The sequence below is a fragment of the Tarenaya hassleriana genome, unplaced genomic scaffold (assembly GCF_000463585.1).
Source record: "Tarenaya hassleriana unplaced genomic scaffold, ASM46358v1 Cleome161, whole genome shotgun sequence".
Lineage (NCBI taxonomy): Eukaryota > Viridiplantae > Streptophyta > Magnoliopsida > Brassicales > Cleomaceae > Tarenaya > Tarenaya hassleriana.
In genome coordinates this window covers 81,346-86,964 of record NW_010965029.1, presented here as the reverse complement: position 1 = coordinate 86,964, position 5,619 = coordinate 81,346, and the positions used below count along the sequence as shown (strand labels likewise).

The 5,619-nt window shown below is 45.2% G+C and overlaps 1 pseudogene; it reads left to right on the top strand.

Annotated features, from left to right (window-relative positions):
* Positions 1-3,253, top strand: part of LOC109116527 — a 66,843-nt pseudogene extending 63,590 nt beyond the window's left edge.
* Positions 3,254-5,619: the final 2,366 nt, after the last annotated feature.

The window sequence follows — 5,619 nt, the reverse complement described above, 5'->3', positions numbered from 1 at the left end:
AAGGTAGTGGACAATCAGATTGCCCAGCTCGCAGCAGACTCCCAAAGACCGTCCGGTGTTCTTCCAGGTAAACCTGAGACCAACCCTCGTGAACATGTTAATGCTATTACTCTGCGAAATGGTAAGCAGGTAGACACTGGAAACTCACCGATGGTTGAGCAAGGCGAAAGCTCGAAGACCAAAGTTTCAGATATTCCTGACAATACTCCTGAACCAGCTTACGTACCTCCTCCTCCTAGACGTCCACCGATACCATTCCCATCGCGTCTGAGGAAGCATAGCGAAGATAGTCAGTTTGCCAGATTCGCAGAAATGCTGAAGAAACTTGAGGTAACTATGCCATTCACTGAAGCTATTTTGCAGATTCCCTCGTATACTAAGTTCTTGAAGGACATCCTGACTAAGAAGAGAGTCGTTGAAAAAGAGACTGTAGCACTCACCGCCGAGTGTAGTGCTCTGATCCAACATGAGCTACCACCCAAGCAGTCGGATCCAGGTAGTTTCTCAATCCCTTGTACATTAGGCAATGTGTCCATCGATCGTGCGCTTTGTGATCTAGGAGCAAGCGTCAGCCTTCTTGCATTCTCCATCTTCAAGAAGCTGAATGTGGGCGAGCTAAAATCCACCAGAATGGCTCTCCAATTAGTCGATCGATCCGTTAAATACCCTGCTGGAATACTCGAGGACGTGCCACTGAAAGTCGAAAATTTCTTCATTCCGGTGGATTTTGTGGTCCTTGACATGGACGAAGATTCTAAGGTACCCATCATTCTTGGTCGTCCTTTTCTTAACATTGCAGATGCTGTTATACATGTTAGAGCAGGTAGGCTGACCATGAAGATTGGAGACGAGACGGTAGAGTTTACTTTGGACAAAAATCTCAAGCAACCGTCGTCAACCGAATCTGAGTGCTTCCTCGACGTCTTCGGATCATTGGCTGAAAAGGTAATGCATCAATTTCATCACGATGACCCCTTGGAATTGACTCTTTTATCGCAGGATAGCATCTACACCGATATTGAACAGATGTGGATTTACGGACGGATTCTGGATCACGACAATTCCATCGACACAATGGTGGCCAAAATTTTACAGAGAGACAAACCGATCTGTTTCCACCTTGAAACCGATCGTTTCGGTAGTATTCCAAATGTTGAGAAGTTACAGATATTTGAACCGATCGGTTCGGTCCTGAGAACCGATCGTTTCATCAGGTTGAAATGATCGGTTGAAATGATCGGTCCTGAGAACCGATCGTGTCATCTGGTTGAAATGATCGGTTGGCTGATCGAATTTGAGCCAAAGTTACACAATTTAGGACCTATTGGTTCATTCCTGAGAACCGATCGCTTCGAGGTACAGAAATCAGAACCGATCGTGTCATGCATAAGAAACGATCGGTTTGATGGTAAGATTTTCGAATCAACCTTACAGAAACTGAAACCGATCGGTTCCAATATCTCCAACCGATCGGTTGCTCATTCAGAATTGCAATACACCACGTTCTCATCTCTTGTGGCTTTTCCCGACCCCTCCTACTCAGGTACATCACTCAACTCTCATGATACATCTATTCTTGCACTCATTAACCATTCAGATTCTTCGTCGTCTTTCGGATGGGATCCTGGCACCGCACCAGAGCTTGAACTCAAACCTCTCCCCACTGGACTTCGGTATGAATTTCTTGGATCTAAATCTACTTATCCTGTTATTGTTAACGCCGATCTGGACTCTTCCCAAGTCCACCAATTGCTAGATGTGTTGCATAAGTACAGGAAATTGATAGGTTATTCGATCAGAGATATCAAGGGCATCAGTCCCTCTTTGTGCATGCATCAGATCCACCTCGAAGATGAGAAAAAACTTCTATCGAACATCAACGTCGTCTCAACCCGAAGCTTCAAGAGGTCGTCAAGAAAGAAGTTATGAAACTTCTAGATGCAGGTATTATCTTTCCGATCTCCGATAGCCCTTGGGTCAACCCTGTGCAGGTTGTTCCAAAGAAAAGCGGGATGACTGTCATCAAGAACGATTGGAACGAGTTAATACCGACAAGGACTGTCACCAGATGGCGTATGTGCATCGATTACAGGAAGCTTAACGCCAACTCAAGGAAGGATCATTTTCCACGTCCATTCATCGATCAGATGCTCGAGCTACTCGCTCTACATTCATACTTCTGCTTCCTCGATGGGTACTCAGGTTTCTTTCAGATCCCTATACATCCCTCTGATCAGGAAAAGACTACGTTTACTTGCCCATATGGTACATTTGCTTATAGACGTTTACATCGCTCTGCATTCATACTTCTACGTTTACTGGACTCTTCCCTTTGATGTGTGTCTGATGAATCTTTCTCGAGTCTTAGACAGGTGCTCACAGGCTAATTTGGTGCTCAACTGGGAGAAATGCCACTTCATGGTTCGTGAGGGCATCGTTCTGGGACACAATTTCAGAAAGAGGGATCGAGCTCGACAGAGCCAAGATAGAAGTAATCGAGAAACTGCCCCCGCCTTGCAATGTCAAAAGCATCCGCAGTTTTCTCGTTCATGCAGGCTTCTACCGGAGATTCATTAAGGATTTCTTAAAGATTTCCAAACCCCTCACTGACCTGCTCTGCAAGGAAGCTATATTCGATTATACAGCTGACTGCGACGTTGCATTCCAGACCTTGAAGAAAGCTCTGACATCTGCTCCTATCATTCAACCGCCAGATTGGGTCTACCCTTTGAGATCATATGTGACGCCAGTGATTATGCAGTTGGCGCAGTTCTTGGACAGCGAAATGATAAAAAACTCCATGCCATTTATTACGCAAGCCGAACTCTGGATGATGCTCAGACGAACTACACTACGACAGAAAGAAATGCTTGCCATTGTCTTCGCGTTCGAGAAATTCAGATCATATCTCATCAGCTCCAAAGTGATCGTTTACACAGACCACGCTGCACTCAGGTATCTCCTGTCTAAGAAAGATGCTAAACCACGTCTTATCCGTTGGACACTACTTTTACAGGAGTTTGACTTGGAGATCCGAGATAGAAAGGGAACAGAAAACAGTGTTGCTGATCATCTATCGAGACTACAGATTCTCGAGTCAATCCCGATCGACGATTCACTTCGGGACGAGCAGATCATGGCCATATCCGTACAGTCCGAAGCACCTTGGTACGCCGACTTTGTCAACTACCTGGTTAGTGGTCTCCTTCCTCCTGAGCTGAATTACAACGGGGTTAAAGAAATTTCTCCATGACGTTCGTGATTTTTTCTGAGACGAGCCATTCTTATTCAAGCGCGGTAAAGACGGATTGTTCAGACGTTGTATACCCGAGGACGAATTTCAGCGAGTGATTTTCCATTGTCACTCTTTCGACTATGTCGGTCACTTCGCTACTTCGAAGACAGCCTCCAAGATCCTTCAAGCAGGTTTCTACTGGCCCTCTCTATTTAAAGATGTTCACCGGTTTGTTTCTTCTTGTGATGCTTGCCAGCGTGTTGGTTTAGTGCTCTATGATGTACTGTTTATGAGCTTTATTTAGATACATCTGATGTATTGATACTTTCTATGGTTTATAAGAGTATTTGATTCATTACATGTTCTTGCATACTAGATGTGTTATGAAATCCATGTATCATTATGAATGATTCTTAACTCCCTAGTCTTGTGTCGTTATGGGAATAACGACATAATAAGACTAGTATGATGTGTGATTGATGATCATAGGTATTGGATACGATCACAATCATAGGTATTCGTTGGATAACGGAATACTGGATTGACCCGCATGAGATTGTCACATGGACTAGCGTCATGACTTGAATCTCATATGACGGTTCCATGATTGGATCCTAAGACCTGAGATATCTACGGAATCCAACATGAGGAGTTGCGTACTTTGATTACGTCAAACGTCCTGCGTAACAGGAGGACTATAAAGGCGTGTATCAGGTACGAAACGAATCATGTGCTGGATTGTAGATAGTCAAGACAGGATTTGACCTCTCGTAAAAGAGAGAGATATCGTTGGGCCCCTCGTGTGAGCGAGACTGTAGAAATGGGTGGCCGCACTATAGACGAATGTCGTCTATTTACGACAGTCGAACTCAGTGAACGAGAAAGCAGTCGAATCAGATAAGGTGGCTTGTCCATGCCTTATATTCGACATATGATATCGTGATACAAAAGGATCATCAAACGGAATCATCGCTGGCGTTCGTAGGATCACGAACAAACTCTATTCGAGATAGGTAGTCATAGTGTCTTGCTAGAGACCGCCTATGACTTGTGTAACCGAAATAACAGATTTCGTGTTATACTGCTATATCGGATGAGCCTACAGGGTCACACACACAGGAAAGGACGAATGCGCGAAAAGAGACGAGAAAATCCCGGTGGAGCGGAGGCTAGACCGACCGGTCCAGTAGGTCTGGACCGATCGGTCCAGCTAACCCAGACCGATCGGTCTAGATGTAGACCGATCGGTGCAGAGGTAATGTGTGAGGTCCGGAAATTGTTCCAGACCGATCGGTCCAGACATGGACCGATCGGTCCAGACGTCAGCTCCAGACCGATCGGTCCAGGTCTGTACTGATCGGTCCAGACGTCGGGATTTACTAAACTCGCTCTAATTAGGGTTTTAAAGGGGAGAAACTTAGGGGAATGCCTTCTAATCTTTTGGCACGATTTTCAGACCCTAGGGAGAGGTTTGGAGAGTGAAAAAGCTAAGAGAAAGATCCCTGAAACCCTTGCGTAAAGAAGAAAGCATTCTTCAGTCCTAGCAGACAAGTTCCAACCGTTGGAATCCTTTTCGCCGTGTGGATACGTGTAGAGGGCAAGGTATTCTTCCTGCCTACAGTGATTAGACGAACACATCAATTGATACAGGCCCTGGATCGATTGAGGTAAGCGTTCTAACGTTTCTACAAGATCATGCATGATAGGTTTTAGGGTTTCATCAAAATTTTTGTTTTTCATCCGCTGCGCAAACCCTAGAACTGATCTCTTAGGAATTAGATTCGCTCTTGAGATCCCAGGAAAACCCAACAATGGTATCAGAGCCTGGTTTCTCTGCATGATTTTTGTTAGAACCCGATCACGCACGTTATAGGATTTGAATTGTTTGAATCCATGTTTGCTTTGATGCTATGCATGATTTGATTATGGATCTAGAGTAGATTTTCTGTTAATTGTTACATAGTGTGAAAGAGCTTCGAATTCTGAGTTCGCAGGCGAAAACGGGGTCGAATTCGGGTCTGAAACGGGGCAGAAACGACGAAAACGAGATCTGATCACGCTTTCGCCTAGACCGATCGGTCTGGTCCTCTGGACCGATCGGTCTAGGGTTTCGCAAGTCGGCTGGACCGACAAGTCCGGACTGAATGGTCTGCATGCGTAGACCGATCGGTCTGGACCATTCTGGACCGACGCAGACCCGAAGACCAAACCGGCTAGACCGATCGGTCTAGGCCTAGACTGATCGGTCTAGGACCCGACGCTTCACCAAAATTTGATTTTGCGTTTCGGGATCTGGTTTGAGCAATCGTTGCTTAAAACCGATCAACTGTGATTCAGAATAACATGATTCTCTCTTATGGATGGTCCATAGTGAATGAATGCAT